The following is a 22,853-nucleotide window of genomic DNA, read 5'->3' as shown; positions in this document are numbered from 1 at the left end:
ACTTTTACCTGTAAAAGATAATTTTACTCCGGTTGCTATGAAACTCAGTGCCAGGTGAGATGAAAAGGAATCCCAGGCTCCTATTTAGAGTCAGTGCAAAACTCTTCTCAACTTAGAGAGTGACCGCGGAAGAGCTCAAATGCATTAACATCTTCAAGCTTTATTTATAAATAAATTAATCCCAATAATAACAAAGCTGGTGTCTGATGGCAGGTTAGGGAAAGATAGATTTTTAATGTACTTCCTGCCCGTGCAAGTTGATAGGGGAATTTATGAAACACTTGCATAGATTAATCTAATGTACAGCGTTTATCAGACAAACTACACTATAGATTGATTAAACCATAAATTAGCAATGGCATTCTGAATTTGTATAGGCCTGTTCTAAGCCACTATCATCTCTGGATCAGAGGAATTGTTCCTCATTACAATGGGCAGGTGAGAAGAGAATCAAATGCTAAGGATTAGTTAGGAATCAGAGCTGGTCAGGTACTTCTCAATGTAGTATTTAGCAATGGATAATGCCAACAGGTCAAAATCAAATGGTCTGGGGGTTAGTGGCTTTAACATGAGAGAGGGAAGAGGGAGAGACTGAGATTGATTTAGTCTCATGTAAAGAACAGCCAGTCCCTTGGGGATTGAAGAGGTGGCACATGGTAAACCCAGGTTCAAGTCCCTACCTTTCCTGATTCAGACTAAAATGGCATCTCAGGTGAGTGAAAGAGCCACTCCACCAGGCTGTTTATTATGCTAACGAGGGCTTTTTCTATTTCACTTGAGATGCTGAAAATTGTCCAACACTACTGATGAAAAATACCTTTAAAAATATAGGCGTTTTCACAGGACAGGAAAATCATTTCCTGCCCCACTCAGCTGGATTTTCCATTCACAACACTGTAAATCAGGGAACAAAGGAACTACCCTGTATAGCAGTGAATTGGGCCTTACATTTTAAATGGAAAAGCAGTTAGCTGAATATAAAAAAAGAATCTGTACTCCACCCAAAAATCAATTTGCAACTACTTACATGTGCATGGAAAATTAAAAGGGGTGTTTTTATTTCAGGTTATAGGGATCTTTTCAAAACAAATACTGACCACACACTCCTCAAGTCCTGTCCTGGCATGCTCTAAGTTAACTGTATCATCTGAAATGTTCTCCCCAGAGTGGTTTTGTTTTTGCTTATCCTGAGGATGTCACAAATTGGGCAAAGCCAGGATTATTGAAATAAAGGGGACTTGCACTGTGCTATAAAAGCAGCCAGAGAATGTCTTTTTGGACCTCTTCTAGGAGCTCTACAGTGGGGAATGTTTAAGAGAAGATAGCCTCGAGGTAGCTTACTCTTAAGCAAAGGTGGGGGCTAGCAACAGATCCACTTTAATTCTGTGCTCCATGCATTTATGAAAAAGACAAAATAGTGACAACTGCCAAAGCTAAGCATGGGCCAATGAAATTACTTGGACTTACCTACTGTCACAATTTCCATATAAGTTTGGAATAAGAAAGTGCAACTTCAGAGAAACTAGAGTACCAAAGACTAGTGTGCAAATTTAGTCATAACTTGGAGCATGGCATGCTGGTAAGTTATGTGCGGGCCTGGGTCGGGCAGGGCCCGTCTTTGCGCACGCGGGCTGTGGCCAGCTGCCCAGGCACGTGGGGCCGGAGGAGACCAGGGGCGAGCTAGAATTAGTCACGGAGGCGTAATGGTTGATTTAAAGATTATTTACTTACACCCAAGATGGTCGCGGTGTAGGCTGGACAGTTTCCAGGTGCAGCTCCACTTAAATCCTCGTTGAAGGACTACGACAAATTCGGTTCTTTGGCCCCGGAGTTGTTAAGGCTCCGCGGGTTCGGTAATTTCTTTCCCACGGAGTTGTCGAAGCTCCGTGGGTTCAGTTTGGCTCTCTGGCCCCAGAGTTGTTAAAGCTCCGTGGGTTCGAATCTTTAATATGCAGGAAAGGGATACGTCTAGGATTGCGCTCGGCGACGGGGAGAGGCCAGAGGCTGTTTAGACCTCTGTTGCCTTCTTAAGAAATGCGTTGGGTCCGTAAGGATCTGCAGCACTTAGAGATCTTCACACAGCGCGAAGTCTCCTCCTCCTGGTGAGTTCTCTAATTTCTCCTGATGTTCGTGGAGTCCTCCAACTTGGGCGGAAATCACCCAAGCTCTTTATACGGCTAGCAAGCCAATCGCTAGCCGCCACGTGTGCATGTATTAGAATTGGCCAATAACGTGGCACGAATCTTCATACAAATGGTGGGAACTCCTTTGCACCGTGCATTTCTGAGATGCAAAAGAAATGCACCATGCAAAGAAAGCTACAAATTGGCGGGAAATTCTCCGTTGCACTGGGGTTCTGTTCTGCAGCAGAGAACTCCACCGTGCAAGGAAGCTGCAATTTAGCGGGAACATAATTTAGCAGTGCCAAAGCACACACAAACAAAAAATCATAACTTTGGGTTGTGACAAGTTACTCTTTCCCAGGCAAAGGCCCAGGAGATACTGTTCCTCCGAGACTGTAGTGTTTTTGTTGTTTCCATGGAGATAGGAGGGAGCAAGTTCAGACCCCTGCACTTGGGGCTAGATCCAAAGATGTACTAAAGTACAACATGGATGGAATTGAGGTGACTAAGTCCAAGTGAACAATCCATTAAAAAAATCCAGCAAACCACCTAGGTGCCTGAAGACGTATAAATACTTAAGTAAGGGTTTTTGCCAAAAATGTAGGTACCTAAATTTCTATTCCCTGTCACGGCAGGCCTCTTTTTGTTTCCTATCTGGTATCATGTAAACCAGTACAGCTTGTTCCATTGGTCGGGTTGTTGATGACTAAACCGTCGCCCCCACCTGGGCCAGCCTGGATGAAGACAGCGTGTAGACACCCAGCAGGACTAAAAACAAGATCTGTCAAAGGGTGGATAAGCTCCCTGTGAGCCAATGGCCATCCATACTTGGAGAGGAGGTGGATGCCACCAGCTAACCTTGGAGTAGAGTGGGGTTATTACAGCATCAAAGGAGTCCCAACACTTGCAGCAGCTTCAGGACTGACTTGACTTAACTTAAAAGTTCTATTACTGGACATGCTCAGAACTATTATTTTAGTTAACTACCTTCACTTTACCTTCCACCTAAGGCCATTTGAAATTCACATGTAGTAGGAGATTGTTCTAGGCCCTCTTCAGTGTAATAAGGCTATGCCGTTAGAGCTAGGTCATTTGCAGCCAAGAATGAAAGAGGCATGGGGCCAAGACAGCAAGCAAATGCATCCTAATTTTATAGCCCAGGGGTAAGGCAGCTGTGGAAGAGCTCAAATGTATTAACATATCTGGGAGTTTTTATGCATTATGCATCAAAGATTCATTGGCTAGAACTCATATAGAGATGGGACCATGAACCAGAATTCAGGACTTCCTGCCTCTGAGGGGCATACCCTCATCACTGGTCTATAGCCATGCTTCCTCTTTCTGCCCACATGAAACTTGCCTTCTTGGCTACATGGAAGCCCAGTCTCAACAGAAGAGGTGGAGTGTTTCCCTGATCAGGTAGGAGACTTTCTGAGGAGATGTGGCACTGAATCTTCTTAGGCTGGGGAATGCCTAGAACCCATATCTCCTATTTCTTGCAGAAGTACTGTAGCCTCTGGGCTATTATCCAAAAGATGGAAACAAACCTCACTTCCTCCTCTGAGCATGACCTGAAAGAAAATAGTGAGACAATTATCTCTATGCAAAGGGGATACTTAGGTATCTAACTTCAGGAAGCATTTGGGGCTGTAAATACCAGTCTCATAAAAGTATGTAAGTATGGGAGAGAGATTAGATTAGCCATGTTAGTTTGAAGTCGGGGTAGATTTGCACTGTATTGACTAACTAGAGTAGAGATATGTATATAGCTCAAGCTTTCATGGCCTAGAGCTCACCAAAAGACATGTTCCTTTCTTTGGCATTTCCTATTGGCTGGTTTAGGTAGACCCCTCTTCAGCAGGCTCAACATTGTGAACCCTGTTCTTGAGTGCCTTTCTCTGGTTTGTTAATGCCATAATTTTTAGGTACCAAATGTTAAGAAAGGCAAGTTTCAGTATCATCCTACCTAAATCCCTATGCAGACACAGGCCCTAACTGCTTATTCTAACCTTCCCTACACTATGAAGTAGAAGAGTATAAAACAGCATAAGACATTTGGTGAAGCAATGTTTAGAGCAAGCAGAATCAAAGGCACAATCCAGCCCAGAGTCAGGGGTCAAGAATCAGTGTGTCAAAAGCAAAGACCAAGAGCCAAAAACTATAATCAAGATAACGCTAGAGGTCAGGATTCAAGGAGTCCAGAATATTAGGGGCATCTGGACAGGAACGAGAGCAGCAGATGGAGACAAGGCAGGATCTAGGTCAGAAGATGTAGGTCAAAATAAGCTGAGAGAGAATGCTTAAAAAGAGCCAGGAAACAGACACAGCAGCAGGCCGGGAAATACTGAAAAGCCAATAGTTGTCTGTTGGCTCCTTCCTCTTATTTGAATCTGCTGGTTCTGCCAACCAATCAGGTTGTGAGGTGGAGTTGCACCTGTAGCTAGTAGCCAGGCTCCTTACAATACAGAAGAGCCGGTGCTCACATGCCTACAGAGAGTCCAACCCCAGTGGCTGAGTCTGTACTTCACCCTCATCCCACAAGCCACTGGAGACCTCAGCTGGCGGCTCCTCCATTGAGCCATTGCCACAGGTGTAAATATGGTGAGCTTCATGGACACCCCAGTCTCCTGCCCCTTCTGTGGGCAGAAGGAGACCCTGGCGCGCATAACCCTCAAGTGTGCCAGGCTGCAGCCCCTCCACCTCCAGAACCTTCTCTTGAGGTTCTGGTTGTATTTCACCCCCCACCTTTTTGTTTTGGGTCACCCCATCTGCAGCCCCACCAAGTCCTGGGATGTCCTGGTCAACCTCCTCCTGGTCCTGGCCAAGTGGGACCTGTACTTGACCAGGAAGGAGACTCTGGCCAGGAAGGTGCCCGGAGACTGCAGGGCTGCTTTCTTCTCACTTGTCCATTCACATTTCTAGGCAGAGCACCAGTGGGCGGTGTCCACTGGCTTCTTGGATGCCTTTGAGGAGCAGTGGGTACAGCCTGGGGGGCTTTGCTTGGTGACCCCTCAGGAGCACTTATTTTCATGTTTTGACCCACACAACACTCCTATCCTGTTTTTTTCATTAGTTGTCCCAAGAATTTAGTTGTACCACTCACTCATTAGCCCCACAAGGGTTACTAGTTAGCCAGGTGGGCCTTAGGGCCCATGATATGAGTGTTACAAATAGGCAGACAGAGTCCAAGCTGTCTCAAATAATATGAGTCTTTTTACTTACCGCCACATGATGTGATAAAAAAGTTACCTCACAGTGGTTGGAATCAAATATAAAATGTATTTAATATTTTCCCGTGACTTTTATTTGGTATCATAATGGACCCTTAAATCAAAAAAAGTTTCACAATTATTATTTTTTCCTAAGTAACTACAGTTCCAGTATTTGTACTATTTGCTTTACTCTACTATCTTTAATGTGTGCTGCTTTCTTGAAACTGTCAAGACCTGAATACAGTTTTGAAGAATGGAACTAGGGCATGGATTGTCTGATCTCTATTGGTACTGTACATTCTTCTGGATTTGAGAGGCTATATTAAGCGGTTCAAATTTAGAAACTAGAATTCACCTTTGACTATAAAGGCATGCTAGAAACCCTGCACTTCTGATAAATTGCTGCTTGCATTTCTGCCATGACCAAAGAAGATTTTCATAGATTTTCATACCCACTGTGAAGTATCTCATGTGGCAATTAAGAAAATTTTCTTTAATGTTCTTTTTTCATATACGCTCCGAAGCAAATGGTAATGGACAAGTGGTCAACAAAAAATATTTTGAGATTTACAGCAATACTCAGAAAGAAAAACACAGAACAGAAATAAAAGCAATCTTTTGACTTGCAGAGAAACAGATGGGCATGATTTACTCAACTAACTAGAATGTAAAATAGGCCCAAAGTGAATTAAATAGTAGAGAGATGGAAATTAAGCACTTTTCTGCTGAAGTGAGAAAACAGTCCTACATACAATGGAAAATTATTTACTTCTGTGCTGTATCACAAGAAAAAAATCCATTGCACTGGAAGAAGGAATTGCTAGGATAAAGAAATACAAGCCCTCATTAGTGGAATAAATTAATTCACCGCAGTAGAAGCTGCAAATACAATTAAAATATTGTATTAAAATATTGGACAAAATAAGTGCTTCTATATTTAACTATTTAAAAATATTTGCCTAATATTGCTCAATACTTCACTGTTACAGTTTCCCCCCCTAGATTTTATAGGTGTCATTAATCATTATTGTTCTTCCACAGGTGAGATCACTTCATTTTAGCTTGTTTAAAAGGGCCTTCCTGTAGTAGGATTAAAATTGCTAAATATCAGCTCATTTCCATGCAAAAATCTAGAACTCTTGGTTCAGAGATGATACCTTTTATTAGACTAAATAAAAAATTGCAAAAAAAAAAAAAAATCTGCAGAAAAAGACTATTTGTGTGGGAGGTGGCGGCTGAGTGGAGCCGGGCCGGGTCAAGCCCCGCCCAGGCCCCTACTTGGCCCAGCCCCCCAGGGAGAGAGACAGAAGAGGGGGGGGTACTCACCAGCCCCCCTCCAGTGAGGCAGGGTCCCCCAGGTCCTGGGCAGGGCCCTCATTGCCCTAAGAGCAGCTTCCTCGACGGCAGGCCCACTGCGCATGTGCGCAGTTTAAAAGGGCCCGCAGACCGGGAAAAAGCCCTGTTAGACGCGGGAGCGGCGAGAGACGTGCGGGTGAAAGCTCGCTGTGCCCCCGCTCCCCCAAAGCCCCCCAGAAACCCTCCAGCAGCCGCGGAGCCCCCCGCTGACCCCCAGCACAGCCGGGGTAAGCGGGGCCCGTGGAGAGAGGGGGCTAACCTCTTAGTGTGTGTGTGGGAGGCGGCGGCTGAGTGGAGCCGGGCCGGGTCAAGCCCCGCCCAGGCCCCTACTTCGCCCAGCCCCCCAGGGAGCCACGCGACCGGAGCTACGCAAACAGGCTGCGCAAACAGGCGCGCTTCTCTGCCGGCGCGTGAGTTAGCATGGAGTTTGCGTGGGATGGTGTGCGGGAGGGAGCCGGACCCTGCCTGCGCACCCCCCAGGGCAGACAGCCCCAGCCATAGCCAGCCTACCAGAGGCATGACATGGATGGGCATGCGCCACACCCCTCGGGTCCCCTCGGGCTCTGCGGCCCCCCCCCTGGCACCTCAGAGACGGCCACCCAGACGGAGCCCCTGGTTCCGGGCTCCATGCAGACGGAGCCCCTGGCTCTTGGCTGCAGGGGCTGCCTGTCCCTTTTTCAGGCTCTGGGGCCTGGGAGCATGGCGGCCTCCCCTTGTGGGGTCTGTTCCCTTTTGGGGTCTCTGGCATGCCAGCTGGAGGAGCTCCAGGCCACAGTCCAGAGACTGCGTGCCATCAGGGACTGCAAGCAGGAGATAGACTCCTACTGCCAGGCCCTTCTCCCCCGGGAGGCAGAGGGTAGATCACAGTCTCCCTCCATGCCAAAGGAGGACTCTGGGACCTCCTGCTGTGTCCAGCCTGGGGCATGGACCAAGGTGGTCAAGGGCCCTAAGGCCTGCAGCACCAAGGCCCCTCCCCCACCAGAACAGGTACACACCTCTTGCCACCCCAGCAGAGCCTGCTGAGTTGCCGGCCCCCACGGGCAACATGGGCCTAACTGCAGCTCTCGCCCCTGCTCTCCCCAAGACAAAACGTAAGGTGTTTGTTGTGGGAGACTCCCTCCTGAGGGGGACGGAGGGGCCAATCTGCCACCCTGACCCCTTAGACCAGCAAGTCTGCTGCTTCCCAGGGGCCTGCATCCAGGACATTGCGGAGAGGATCCCCAAGCTCCTCAAACCCACAGACCACTATCCCATGCTCCTAATTCATGTGGGCACCAATGACACGGCTCGGAGCACTCCCAGCCAGGTCATGAGGCGCTACAGGGATTTGGGAGTGGGGCTCAAGGGTCTGGGGGCACAGGTGGTGTTCTCATCGATCCTCCCAGTCTCAGGCTATGGGCTGAGAAGGGACAGGAGGATCTATGTGGTCAACCAAAGACTGCGGTGCTGGTGTTGTCAGGAAGGCTTTGGCTTTCATGACCACAGCCCGCTGTTTGGCAAGAGAGGCAGCGAGCTGCTGGGAAGAGATGGTCTCCACCTCTCTCCCCTAGGGAGGAGGCTCTTCTCAGCCAGACTGGCTGGCCTGCTCCACTGGGCTTTAAACTAAGCCCGTTGGGGGACGGGGGGACTACCGCCACTGCTGGCCCGCTGAGCAATCCTTGCAAAGCCAGCGGATCATGGCACTCAAGGGAGCCCACCCCTGCCCCAGCCCTGGTAAAATCTGTGGGCAAGGAAGGAGCCCCCCAGGGGGCACTTGCCTGCCTCTACACTAATGCCAGGAGCTTGGGGAATAAGCAGGAGTAGCTCATCCTCCTGCTCAGTGCAAACAATTACGATGTCTTAGGGATCACGGAGACCTGGTGGGACTCCACCCATAACTGGACCATGGGTATAGATGGCTATGCCCTGTACAGGAGGGATCGTGTAGAGAAAAGGGGCGGGGGTTGTGCTCTCTATGTCAAGGAAAGCTACGCGTCCCTGCAAGCCGATATTGGCGACCAGGGTGGACGGCTGGAGACCCTCTGGGTTAAAATCCATCGGGAACACGGCACAGGGGACACAATGGTGGGAGTCTATTACAGACCTCCCACCCAAAGTCCTGAGCTTGACCAGGAGTTTGCCCAGGAACTGGCTGAGGCAGCTTGCTCCAGGACCATGGTTGTCATGGGTGACTTCAATTACCCGGACATCTTGTGGGAGGATCGCTCAGCAAAATCTGAGAGGTCGCAGAGTTTCCTCTCATGCGTGGATGACCTCTACCTGACTCAAGAAGTCTATGGGCCAACGAGAGGCAAAGTGCTGCTCGACCTGGTGCTGGCTACTGGGGATGACCTAGTCGGCGACCTAGTGATCGATGGGAAGCTGGGTGACAGTGACCACGAGCTGATCACCTTCACCATCCGCCGAAAAGCTGGCAAGTCAGTCAGCAACACGCAAGTCCTTGACTTCAGGAAAGCCAACTTTGACAAGCTCAGGAGGCTTGTCAGTGAGGCCCTAAGGGACTGTGACCACAGGGAGAGGGGAGTTCAAGAAGAGTGGTTGCTCCTCAAGGGAGCGATCCTCAATGCACAAACTAAGTCTATTCCATCTCGGAGGAAAGGCAGCAAGAGGGCACAGCAGCCCCCCTGGCTCTCCTAGCAGACCTCCTGAGGCTTAAAAGAAAGGCCTACAAAGGATGGAGGATGGGAGTCACCTCCTAGGAGGATTATTCTGCACTGGTCCGGTCCTGTAGGGAGCTGACCAGGAAAGCCAAGGCTGCAAATGAACTCCAGCTAGCTTTGAGCATCAAGGACAATAAAAAGTCCTTTTTCAGATATTTGGGGAGCCGGAGGAAAAGCAGGGGCAACGTTGGACCCCTGCTGAACCAGATGGGGCAACTGACGCCCAGGAAAAAGCCAACCTATTAAATAGGTACTTTGTGTCGGTCTTTCATCAGCCCCATGGGACGCCCATGCCCGCTATAGGGCCGGGAAGTCCGGGTGAGGGTGATCCCCTGCCCTCCATTAATGCTGACTTTGTGAAGGAACATCTTGAGGAGCTGGATACCTTCAAGTCAGCCGGCCCTGACAATCTTCACCCCAGGGTACTCAAGGAGCTGGCAAGCATCATAGCCCAGCCTCTAGCGCAGATCTTTGAAAACTCTTGGCGCTCTGGTGTAGTGCCTGAAGACTGGAAGAAGGCCAATGTGGTGCCTATCTTCAAGAAAGGGAGGAAAGTGGATCCGGCTAACTATAGGCCCATCAGCCTGACTTCTATCCTGGGGAAGATCTTAGAAAAGTTTATTAAGGAGGCAATCCTTAATGGACTGGCCGACGCCAACATCTTAAGGGATAGCCAGCACGGGTTTGTTGTGGGTAGGTCTTGCTTGACCAATCTCATTTCCTTCTACGACCAGGTGACCTATCACCTGGACAAGGGAGAAGAGATTGATGTCATATATCTTGACTTCAAAAAAGCCTTCAATCTGGTGTCCCATGATCGTCTCTTGGAGAAACTGGCCAATTGTTGCCTTGGGTCCTCCACGATCCACTGGCTGGAAAATTGGCTCCGGGGTCGGACCCAGAGGGTAGTAATTGATGGAAGTCACTCATCGTGGTGTCCTGTGACCAGTGGCATCCCCCAGGGCTCTGTCTTTGGACCCATACTGTTCAACATCTTCATTAATGATGTGGACACTGGAGTCAGAAGCGGACTGGCCAAGTTCGCAGATGACACCAAACTTTGGGGCAAAGCATCCACACCAGAAGACAGGCAGATGATCCAGGCTGACCTGGACAGGCTCAGCAAGTGGGCGGACGAGAATCTGATGGTGTTCAACGCCGATAAATGCAAGGTTCTCCACCTTGGGAAAAAAAACCCGCAGCATCCTTATAGGCTCGGCAGTGCTATGTTGGCTAGCACTATGGAAGAAAGACTTGGGGGTCATCATTGACCACAAGATGAACATGAGCCTGCAATGCGATGCTGTGGCTAGTAAAGCGACCAAAACGCTGGCTTGCATCCATAGATGCTTCTCAAGCAAATCCCGGGACGTCATTCTCCCCCTGTACTCGGCCTTAGTGAGGCTGCAGCTGGAGTACTGCGTCCAGTTTTGGGCTCCACAATTCAAAAAGGAAGTGGAGAAGCTTGAGAGAGTCCAGAGAAGAGCCACGCTTATGATCAGAGGTCAGGGAAGCAGACCCTACAATGACAGGCTGAGAGCCCTGGGGCTCTTTAGCCTGGAAAAGCACAGGCTCAGGGGTGATCTGATGGCCACCTACAAGTTTATCAGGGGTGCCCACCAGTATCTGGGGGAACGTTTGTTCACCAAAGCGTCCCAAGGGATGACGAGGTCGAATGGTCACAAACTACTACAAGATCATTTCAGGCTGGACATAAGGAAGAATTTCTTTACTGTCCGAGCCCCCAAGGTCTGCAACAGCCTGCCACCGGAGGTTGTTCAAGCGCCTTCATTGAATACATTCAAGATGAAACTGGATGCTTATCTTGTTGGCATCCTATGACCCCAGCTGACTTCCTGCCCTTTGGGTGGGGGGCTGGACTTGATGATCTTCCAAGGTCCCTTCCAGCCCTAATGTCTATGAAATCTATGCAATCTGAATTTTTTTGTGATTTCCTAGCTGGTCTAATAAAAGGTATCATCTCTGAACCAACAGTTCTAGATTTTGCATTTCTTTTTGTCTCAGACCAACACAGCTACCAAATACATCCCTGAGCTCATTTCCACAACATTTTGTGGAATTAGAAATAATATTCTTTTTGTCACTGTAACAGTAAGAGGTCTCAAATGAGATCTAGGGGCCATTTTGGTAGGTTCTGTATTTCCAGGGGTGGGAGGCTTCAGACTTAACTTGAGTTATCTACATCTCATAGTTAAATCACCTTTGAACAATAGGCAACAAGTCAAAAGTTAACTTGCAGAAGAGGGGTTATTCTAATGGTCCAGGTACCCGTGACTGCAAGGAAACATACCATGGGATTTCTATTCGTCTGCTGGCTTCTGGAGGAGCTGGGCTAGGGCTACGGACTGCGCCATATTATGTGCCTGATACTGGGAAAAAAACCCAATAATTGTGGTAGCAGGACACAAGAAGAAGATTTATATTTGAGCTCTTTTTCTTGAGCTAATGAAGCTCAAGGGAGAACAGCAACGCTGCATAATAATACTCCTACTGTCAAAGTCAGACTGGTGCTGTATTTGCTCAGTACCAATCCCAGCGTTCTTTGTGTGTCCGTAAGCTGAGCCATGAATTTTTCCCAGTGAATTTTGGGGGAAGATGTATGTACTTTCTGAGCACTGGGATGGGAGTGGGGGGAGCAGAATTGCAGAAAGGCATTGGAGGACTGATGGCATTTGAGTAGAGCTAGATTGCATCAGTACTACTGAGTGGTCATGTTAATAGCTGACATATATTTCTAACTTGAGCATTAGGCTGTGCCCCCTGATGGGTCAGCTAGCTCGATTTAAAAACTATGCTGCTCTCAAGTGAAGTGTTTTACACGTTTACAGGACTCCAGGTAGGAGTAACATTCTTTTTATAAGTTGAGTTAACTTTGCAGTAAAGACAAATGGCAACAATCCCTGCCCTAAAGAATTGATAATTTAAATAACTACACAGGACAGAATGGGAGAAAAGAAATATATTTATTTTTATTTTACAAATGGGGAAGAGAGGGATTTAGCTGTACTGAAATCCTAGCTGTACTGAAATCAGTGATTGACTGCAATGGATCCAGGATAACTATCACTCACAGGCTTACCTCAGTTTACAGAGTTCAGAGTAGAGCCAGGAATTGATCCCAAGTCTCCTGCATTCTAGTCCAGCTTGGTAGTTCTCGACTACAAGACACCTCTTCCCAATTAGTGTTATATAGGGAGATAATTATTGGGCTATAAATAACTGAGATAATTATTGGGCTATGCAGCATTCCAGCCAGCTATATTCCATCTCAAACCAGTACAAAAGTTTGTATCAAAGTTTGCAATTGTGAAAATACAGAAAATATTGTGGAAGTCTGCAGCAAATACACATGTTTTGAAGAAGACTATCCTACCATTTTAATAACTATTCTAACAAGCTCTTCAGGGTGCTAGTTGCAATGCATTTTTTATCATCTGGTTTTAATCAATCTTTCTGTGGCACCATGCCCACCAAACAAAGGTTTCCTGCTGTAACATGCCATGTTATTGCATAGTGGCTACTCATTATTTTAGTCACTCTGTCCTCCCAATGTCATGCAGTGCCTAGGGGGTCTAATGAATGTGTGTACTGCATTGAAGAGTATGGTATAAGAGAAATGTTCATAATGGACTTCACTACCTGAGAGTTGGTTGCTGTAGATTTAAACATATTGCTCACATTTTAACAAGAACATTTGAACATTAAAAAGAACATTTATTATCAGAAGAGTGATTGCTATTGGGTTGCATGCAGTTAAGAGGAGGGAATAAAGAATAGCTGGATGCATAGCAAGGAGAGATGGGAGTTAATGGGAATCACACAATTCATTATTTTCCTTTACGGACTCACTATTCTAATAAGGAACCATGTAATTAATGTGAAAAGTGTGAGAACATAAAATAGCCCTATAAATATGCATCTTTGAAGCAAATTTACCCTGTTTTTCTTGTTTTTTTCCCTCCCCGCAAAGAAGAATGTTTCAAGCCAGGGTTGACTAGAATTACAGTTGCAGCTTGGGGCCACTTAATTAATGCTGTTATTAAATCATCACTCACATTGGGAAATGCAGTGGGCAAGCCTGAATGAGAACAACAAATTCTGGGATGTACCATGTTTAAAGAGATGGTATTGAAACTGCAAATTACTGATCCACAGCTAAATTAAAAACTAATGAAAACACATATCTTTTGACAGATGAGCACAAGTAAATAGGAAAAACAATGACCTTTGTACAAAATAATTATTTGATCTGGTCAAATGGTGAGTCTAATGAATATTTGAAACTCACAGCAAGTGGAGCATAAAGCTTTCCATTCTAAATAGGAGTCTTTATAAAGTACCATGGGGTATAGAGTCATAGAAAATGAGGGATGGAAGGGACCTCAGGAGGTCATCTAGTCCATCCCCCTGCTCCAAGCGGGACCATCCCCAGCTAGATCATCCCACCAATGGCTTTGTCTATCCAGGTCTTAAAAACCTCCAAGGACAGAGATTCCACAACCTCTCTGGATAACCTATTCCAGTGCTTTACTACCCTCCTGAGAAAGTTCTTCCTAATATCTAAATTAAAGATGACTTAAGAATTCCATGTGAAACATTCTTAATTTTGCAGTTAATTCAGTTTCATAGTCATATGTGGCTTAACACAGTCTTTTAAACTTACAATGGTTTTCATACTTCGATCTGCTCCAGCTTCCAGAAAGTTTGATACATTCATTATTTCCATTTCCACAGGCCAGGTAGAGAGGTGTCTGTCCTCGTTCGTCAGCATGATTAACATCAGCCTGGTACATAATTAATAATTATGCACACCTACAAGTGGAAACACATGGGAAAATATGATAAAAAATATTTATTTGACAGCCACTTAATAGATTTAAACCAACATAAAAAATTAGGGTTGAAAGGGTATTGAGGACATCATTTAGTCCAACCCCCTGCTCAAAGCACAACCATCCTCAACTATATCATCCCAGGAAACGCTTTGTCTACTTAGGACTTAAAAACCGCCAAAGATGGAGATTCTATAACGTCTCTGTGTAGCCTTTTCCAGTGCATTACTGTCCTCCTAGTGAGAAAGTTTTTCCTAATATCTAACCTGAACTTCCCTTGATGCAACTTGAAACCACTGCTCCTTCCTCTGTTATATGCCACTACTGAGAGCAATCTAGTTCCATCCTCTTTGGAGCCACCCTTCAGGTAGTTGAAGGCTGCTATTAAATCTCTCTTCAGTCTTCTTTTCTCCAGACTAAATAATCCCAGTTCCTTCAGCCTGTCCTCATAAGTCATGTGCCCCAGCCTCCTAACCATTTTCATTGCCCTCTGCTGGACTCTCTCCAATATGTCCATCTCCTTTTTGTAATGGGGGGCCCAAAACTGGACACAGTACTCCAGATGTGGCCTCCCCAGTGCCAAATAGAGGGGAATAATTACTTCCCTTGATTTGCTGGAAAGCTTCTACTAATGTAGCCCAGCATGTTGCAAGCCATCTTCACAACAAGGGCACACTGTTTGCTCATGTTCCACTGCAATCCCTAAGTCCTTTTCTTCAGAGCTACTGCCTAGCTAGTTGGTCCCCAGCCTGTACTGGTGCTTAGGACTGTTCCAGTCTAAAAGCAGGAATTTGCACTTCTCCTTATTGAACGTCATGAGATTTCTTTTGGTTCAATCCTCCAATTTGTCGAGGTCTCTCTGAATCCTAGCCCTACGCTCCAGTGTATCTACTACACCCCCAGCTGTCATCTGCAACTAGCTGAGGGTGCACTCTATCCTATTTTCCAGGTTGTTGATAAAGATATTGAACAAAGCCAGCCCCAGGACCAGCCCCTGGGTCACTCCACTTGATACTGGCTACCAAATAGACATTGAGCCATTGATTACTACCCTTTGAGCCTGATGATCCAGCCAGTTTCCTATCTATAGGGCCCTACTGAATTCACAGTGGAAGTGGGCTGTGCTGTGGCTCCTTTAATCTTGCAGGCTTCCTGTGTGGCCCTCTGCTACTGATTGGTGGGGGGTCCCCACTTATGGTTTGCTCCTGATTGGCAGGGAAGCGAAAAGCGCAGTTTTAAATATGGCAGTTTTTTTGCCTCCCGACCATGGATTGGCCAAGGATCTCCAGCATCCCCACTGCTTGCTGTTCACTGATGGGGAGGCAAAAATTGCACCATGTTTAAAACCATGGTTTTAGCTTCCCTGCCGATCGGAGCGAGCTGCAAGTGGGGCCCCCTTGACAAATTGGGGAAGGGGGAGCATGTGGGGGAAACTGCAAAATTAATAGAGTTGCTACACAGCCCACTTCTGCTGTGAATTCGGTAGGGCCCTACCTATCTATCTTGCAGTCCATTCATACAACCCATACTTCCTTAGTTTGCTGGTGAGAATGTTGTGGGAGACTGTATCAAAAGCCTTGCTAAAGTCAAAGTATATCATGTCTACTGTTCTCCCTGTATCTGCAGAGCCAGTCATCTTATTACAGAAGGCAATCAAGTTGGTCAGGCATGACTTCATAGTTTCATAGTTTCATAGTTGGTAGGGTTGGAAGGGACCTAAGCAGATCATCTAGTCCAACCCCCTGCCATGGGCAGGAAAGGATGCTGGGGTCAAATGACCCCAGCTAGGTGGCTGTCTAGCCTCCTTTTGCAGACCCCCAGGGTAGCGGCGAGCACCACTTCCCTTGGAAGTTGGTTCCAACTCCTAGCCGCCCTGACAGTGAAGTAGTGCCTCCTGATATATAGCAATAACTTGCCCTTGGTGAATTCATGCTGACTGTTCCTAATCACTTTCTTCTTCTCTAAGTGCTTAAAAATGGATTGCTTGAGGACCTGCTCTACAATTTTTCCAGGGATTGAGGTGAGGCTAACCTGTTTATAGTTCCCTGGATCCTCCTTCTTCCCTTTCTTAAATATGGGCACTATATTTGCCCTTTTCCAATCATCTGGGCAAATATACTGCTCATATCTGCCCTCTCCCAGTCGCGATGACTTTTTAAAGATAATGGCTGGTGGCTCTGCAATCATGTTGGCCAACTCCATCAGCACCCTCAGGCACATCGTATCTGGCCCCATAGATTGTACACAACCAGATTTTCTAACTAGTCCTTCACCTGTTCTTCCCCCCAAACTGTGCTTCCAGATGCAGTAGTTGGGGAGCTGATCTTGTCTGTGAAAACTGAGGTGAAAAAGCCATTGGGTACTTCAGTCTTTTCCACGTCATCTGTCACCAGGTTGCCTCCCCCATTCAGTAAGGAACCCACACTTTCCCTGATCTTCATCTTGTTGCTGACATACTTGTGGAAGCCCTTCTTGTTACCTTTTATGTCCCTTGCTACCTGCAACTCAAACTGCACTTTGGCCTTCCTAATTTCATTCCTTTACGCCCAAGCAATACTCTTTTAGTTCTCCCTAGTTATTTGTCCAAATTTCCACTTTCTATAAGATTCCTTTTTCTATTTTAGCTCACTGAAGATTTCCCTGCTAAGCCAAGCTGGTCTTACGCCACACTTGCTAGTCTGCCATATTTGCTGGCCTATAGGGTACCATGGGAGGGGCAGCATTTAAAACACATGAAAATGTTTAGATATAAATTTGCTTCACAAAATTATTTTCTTGTCAGATGAATCCTATATAGCAACACTTCTATTCTGTAATAAGGGACACAGTTTCTCCCAGATATGCCCAGATAAGTGAAACTAACTGTTGAAGTAAATGGAGTGACATTAATATAAAACAGATGAAAAAGTGAGATCAAAATCATGTTCTTATCCTGTAGGTTAAGCTTTTTGTGGGGCCTCAAGACAGGTTTTTGCACTGCAGTGAGTTTTAACCAGTACTTGATCAAGAGAAGAGAAATATCAGGGTTAGGAAATTCACTCTTTTGTACTTGTTTTAAAATATTTTTTCTCTATCTTTCAGGGTAATTTGCTTTGTCAACATGGTTTCACAGTAAGGGCTCAATTCTAATCTGAAGAAAATGTACTCCATCTATCTTGTAAAAACAGCTTTTGGTTAGGTGTGCACCTGCACAGAAGATGATTTCATAATACATGCTCCTGTATCAGAGATTAGTATCCAGCTTAGAGTGTTACCAAGACATCTGTATGTTCTGCAATCTTCATTTCACACTCAAGGAAATGTCAGCTGTAAAGAGGTATTATAAATTATCTGCTTGCCAAATTTTTCACATGGCAACTTCTCAGATAAGTGATACAGTGCTCAAAGGAAGGAGAAGTTACTACTTCTTTTCTCTTTTTTAAAAAAAAGAAATTGTATTCTATACTGGTTATCATGACAACTTATACTTGAACTTGAAAGGAAATTTGTCATTAACTTGTGCCCCAGTATCATTTTAGCTACACCAAGCACTACATTCCTGTGCCTGACTACCAGTAAATCAAGGAGTCATGGAATCAATAGGGCAGATAAAAAGCAAAATATCCTAGTCCTGGTGCTATTTGATCATTTGAGCCAAATTTCAAGACTCTTACTTACACTGGATAGTACCTTACTTTACAAGCAAACCCTTTAGCATCAGTGCTGCTACGTATGGAATAAGATACTTAATTGCTTGAGATTGGCCATACCTGGCTCTGAAGATTTATAAAGTAGTTTGAAGATACAAAACACAATATAATTATACAGAGAGACATTCTTTACTTTTCAAAAGGCCCAAGGAAGTCCCAGTTTTTGTTGTAGGCAGTTAAACAGCAGCAGTAGTTGGCTAGGTATGGTGAAATCCACTGCATTCTGTGGGGAATGCAGGGAGCCACCTGCTGACCTGAACTGTTGTCTTGGGAGGTCTGCTGCTTGCTTGGAGCCCAGACCCAAGATGTCACGGAGGGACTATCGAGGCTCATCTGGCTCTCTGACTACTACCCCATGATGCTCATTCATGTGGGCACCAATGATACTGCCAGGGGAGTCACTGAGAGTATCAAAAGTGACTACAGGGCTCTGGGTGCAAGGGTGAGGGGATCTGGGACTCAGGTTGTGTTCTGTTGATATTTCCAGTCATGGGAGAGGGCCTAGGCAGGAACAGATGCATCCTGCAGATCAATACCTGGTGTTGACAGCAGGGATTTGTCTTCTTTGACCATTGGATGTTCTTCCAAGAAGAAGGATTGCTGAGAAGATATGGAATCCACCTGATGAGGAGAGGGAAGATCGTCTTTGCAGACAGGCAGACAGGCTTACTAACCTAATGAGAAGGGCTTTAAACTAGGTTTGCTGTGGGGGGTGGAGACAAAAGCCTAGAGGTAAGCTGGGATGTGGGAAACTTGGAGGAAGAGCAAGCAGGAGGGGGCAACAGGGGAGGTACTTTCATACTTCCTATGAAATCAGGGCAATCAACTAGTTACCTCAGGTGCCTGAACACAAATGCATGGAAACTGGGAAACAAGCAGGAAGAACTGGAAGTCCTTGCAGAGTCATGAAACTGACGTGATTGGAATAACAGAGATGTGGTGGGATAGCTCGCATGACTTGAGCATGGCTGTTGTGGATGGGTATAAACTGTTCAGGAAGGACAGGCAGGGGAAAAGAGGAGGAAGAGTTGCACTTTATGTACAAGAGCCATATGATTGATCAGAGCTTCAGTATGAAACTGGAGATAGGTCTGTTGACAGTCTCAGGTTAGGGAGTGGTGGGTGAGGCTTTCTTCAAACAGCTAGCAGAAGTTTCCTGTAGGAAGTTGCCAGTAGGTCAAGGGAATTGATTATTCCCCTCTATTCAGCACTGGTGAGGCCACTAGAGTACTGTGTTCAGTTTTGGGCCCCCCACAGAGGAAGGATATGGACAAATTGGAGAGAGTCCAGTGGAGGGCAACAAAAATGGTGAAGGGCTGGGGCACATGACTTCTGAGGACAGACTTAGGGAACTGGGCTTATTTAGTCTAGAGAAGAGAAGACTGAGGGAGGATTTAATAGCTGCCTTCAACTACTTGAAGGGGAGTTCAAAAGAAGATGGAGCTGGACTGTTCTCAGTGGTGGCAGATGACAGAACGAGGAGCAATAGTTTAAAGTTGCAGTAAGGGAAGTTTATGTTAGATATTAGGAAGAGTTTTCTCACTAGGAGGGTAGCAAAACACTGGAACAGGTTACCCAGAGAGTTGGTGGAATCTCCAGCCTTGGAGGTTTTCAAGACCCGGCTATACAAAGCTTTGGCTGGGATGATCTAGTTGGGGCTGGTGCTGCTTTGAGCAGGGGGTTGAATTAGATGACCTCCTGAGGACCCTTCCAGCACTAATTTTCTATGATTTCTATGATCTATCCCTCCAACCTACTCTTCCATAATAGAAAAGGAACCTCAATAAAGCTCAACCCTGCAGAATTTGGGGGGTTCACATCTACTTCAAAGACTTGTCACATTCTGCTTCAAGTTATAAGACAGAACTGCAAAGGTTCTTTTGCATTCTTGGTTTAAATTCAGCTACACAGCTCTGACCCCAAGTATTAATTGTAGAAACAGCTGAGTTTTGACACTGACTAACTGTAAAGCAAACGTGACGAAGAAAGGAGGAAGTGTCATTTAGAACTTTACAACTTAAGGACCCATATATTAACAATACACTGAAATTCAAATGACCAATTAGCATTTAATCAGTATCTAAGTATGAAAGATTACTGTATATTAGCTAAGAAAATGACATTGCCAACCTTATTACTTCCTGGAGTTAATTCTTCTGTAGCCAGGTTAATTCAAATAAATCTCTTAACAGTAGTCCAGGAATTTTTGTAGAAAATGTGATTAAATGTCTTCATGCAATGTGTATGTGTATATATACATAACATTGCACATTAATTTTATATGTCCAACTAATAAACACAACAGCCAACATAATTTCATTTTAATAAACAACTTTAGAAGTCAAATAATGTTCCAAAGGAACATTGGAATATAAGTTATAAAACATACAAGAAAAGGCATAGGAATATAAATTATAAGACACAAGAAAAAGAGTGTGTGTGTGTGTGTGTGTGTGTGTGTGTGTGTGTTCTGATGTCTACAGAAAATTAAATTCTGAAGTATTGGCCAAATTTTGTCTTGAGGCAAACACATGGCCATCCGCTGCTACCAGTGGGAGATATACATATATTTAAAGGTAGAACTTTGAAGGTAGAATAGCCTTCTTTTTTCTTCCAAAATCTTTTTTCTTCCAAAATCTCCCAGGCAAAGATCTAGTTATAATTAGTTTGCCACCCCCAGATTACTTAGCTATATAACTTGGTACATGTGGACATCAAAGTGAAGCTATCATTGAGATTCTGGCTGTGATAACTGCAGCAGCCCATTTCTATGGTAGAAAAAAACACCAAAAAGAGACCACATTGCTGTTCTACCCCTCCAGTCACTCTGAGCTCATAACTGGTATAAATGTATGGCTGGGCTGGGACCTGACTATATCACAGGCTGCTATTTTCCCATGCAGATTCATAGGAAAATTCACTTCTAACCTCTCAAGAACTTAAATTAACATTTGGAGTTATCTAATAAGATAGCAGGAATTCTTATTAAAATCATCCTTTCCTCAAACAAAAGCATACCATTGACTATGGTCAAAGTTCAAAGATTAACATATATACACACAGATCCCAGAATCCTTTTCATGCACTTTCTTTTCTGCACAGGAATAAAGCTGCAAGGACACTCCTTATAGGAATCACACTATTTCCATACTCAGAAGTTCATATTACTGAGAAAGCAAGTGAATACAAAAGATAGAATACAAATATATCTTCTTTGGATCCCACCATCATTTATCATTTAAATGAAAATACTCTCTTAGAGGATGCAGGCATTTGCTAGTTTCATTTTTTATGATTCCTTACCCACTTCTCCAAATAAAATGCAGACAACCCCATAGAGACTCAAAAGATACTCTGGAAAGAATAAGAAGACTTTCATTATATTCTGCTGTGCTTCCTAGCAGATGAGTTCAGGCCTATATAACTGAGTATAATAGTAATTCAAAGCTACAAAGGAAAACAAGATCTTACTCACTCATGTTTATCCTTACACATAAATCATAGTCTCAGATGGCAGCTCATGTGCTCAGTTGTACAAAGTGGAGTGGAGCAAATTAGGAAAAAGTCTGTAAATACAGAGATAAGTGCATTAGTATTTCTGTAACATGCTGTTCCTAGGCTAGCATTCAAACCAGGCATGTCTACATGAGACGTTCAATGTGGAGTAGACTAATTAGTTCCACAGTAAATGTCTTGTGTCTACACATGTACTGCTATTAGGCAGAAGTAAACTAATTAACTTTGCAGCAGTGCATGTGCAGACACTGACATGGTTGGCTGAGGCACAAGGGTGCTTCAGTGTTGCGGGGCTGCCTGCCAGCTAACCCTGTACTGGAGTGCTCTCACATCCCAGCCAGCCCCTCCGCAGTATGCTGAGCTGGGCAGGAGTAGCTGCCGGCCAGCAGGCTGACCCCCCAGGCCTCCTGCCAGCCAGGGCTGCTCCAACCTGGCTCAATGTGCTGCAATCCTGGGCACACGTTCAAACAGTGCACCTAGGAGCAATAAATTGTGGTGCAATAAGCTCTGGAGTTTATTGCTTTGCATTAACTGTGCATGTAGACATGCCCACTGAGTGTTAGACCATGAGGATCTATGATTTTTTGAGGTATAAAAGTTAAAGGCAATTAAAAGAGAAAAAATTCTTAAGATATTTTGGCTTTTAAAAAATAGAAAAATTGTAATCAATCTTTATTGGTCATATTTATTACAGGTAACTTTTCTGCATTCTATTTGACTCTTCCTCAGACTTTGCCCACTACCATTGTATCTGAGCAGCCTTACAACATAAGTTTCTTTGTAGTTTCCCTCAGAGTCAGAATTGTCTATGCTTGTTATTGAAATGTATCTTTTGGATTTCTTGCAATGAGATGTAAATTCTCCTATGCGCTATAGAATGTTCATGTTCCATGCTTTTCTAGTAGCTTCCTAAAGAATTCACGTCTATGATATATACTGTGGTTTGGTTTTCAGTAAGTCTCCTTCTGGGTCTTCTTTTGGTGTCAGGGAGTTTGTAATTATTGAAACCTTTTTTCTGGACAAACTTCTTGTGGAAGTTTTATTGACCTGCCCACAAATTTCATTGCTAATAGTGCCACAGTGCAGGGGCTGGACTAATTGATTTGTTGAAGTCCATTCCAGCCCTGCATTTCTGTGATTCTGTGGGGGAATCATACTGGAGGTGTTGATTTGTGCTGAAGAGTTTTCTGTGAATTCTAGTTTGTACTTTCCCATCTGGTCACTGTATGAATGTAATTCATACATCTCATTACCAAATGCGTGGTACATGTTTTCCTGTCTCTAGTACATATATAAATTATATTTAGAGATGGACTGTCTTCAGCTGAAAGAATTATCTTGATAGTGGTGTCTTTTTAATCATATAATCATAGACCAGAATCATATAAAATTAGGATCAGAAGAGACCTCAGGAAATCATCTAGTCCAACCCCCTGCTCCAAGC

Source organism: Alligator mississippiensis, chromosome 4 (assembly GCF_030867095.1).
Source record: "Alligator mississippiensis isolate rAllMis1 chromosome 4, rAllMis1, whole genome shotgun sequence".
NCBI classification, from domain to species: Eukaryota; Metazoa; Chordata; order Crocodylia; family Alligatoridae; genus Alligator; species Alligator mississippiensis.
This window is presented reverse-complemented; position numbering follows the sequence as displayed.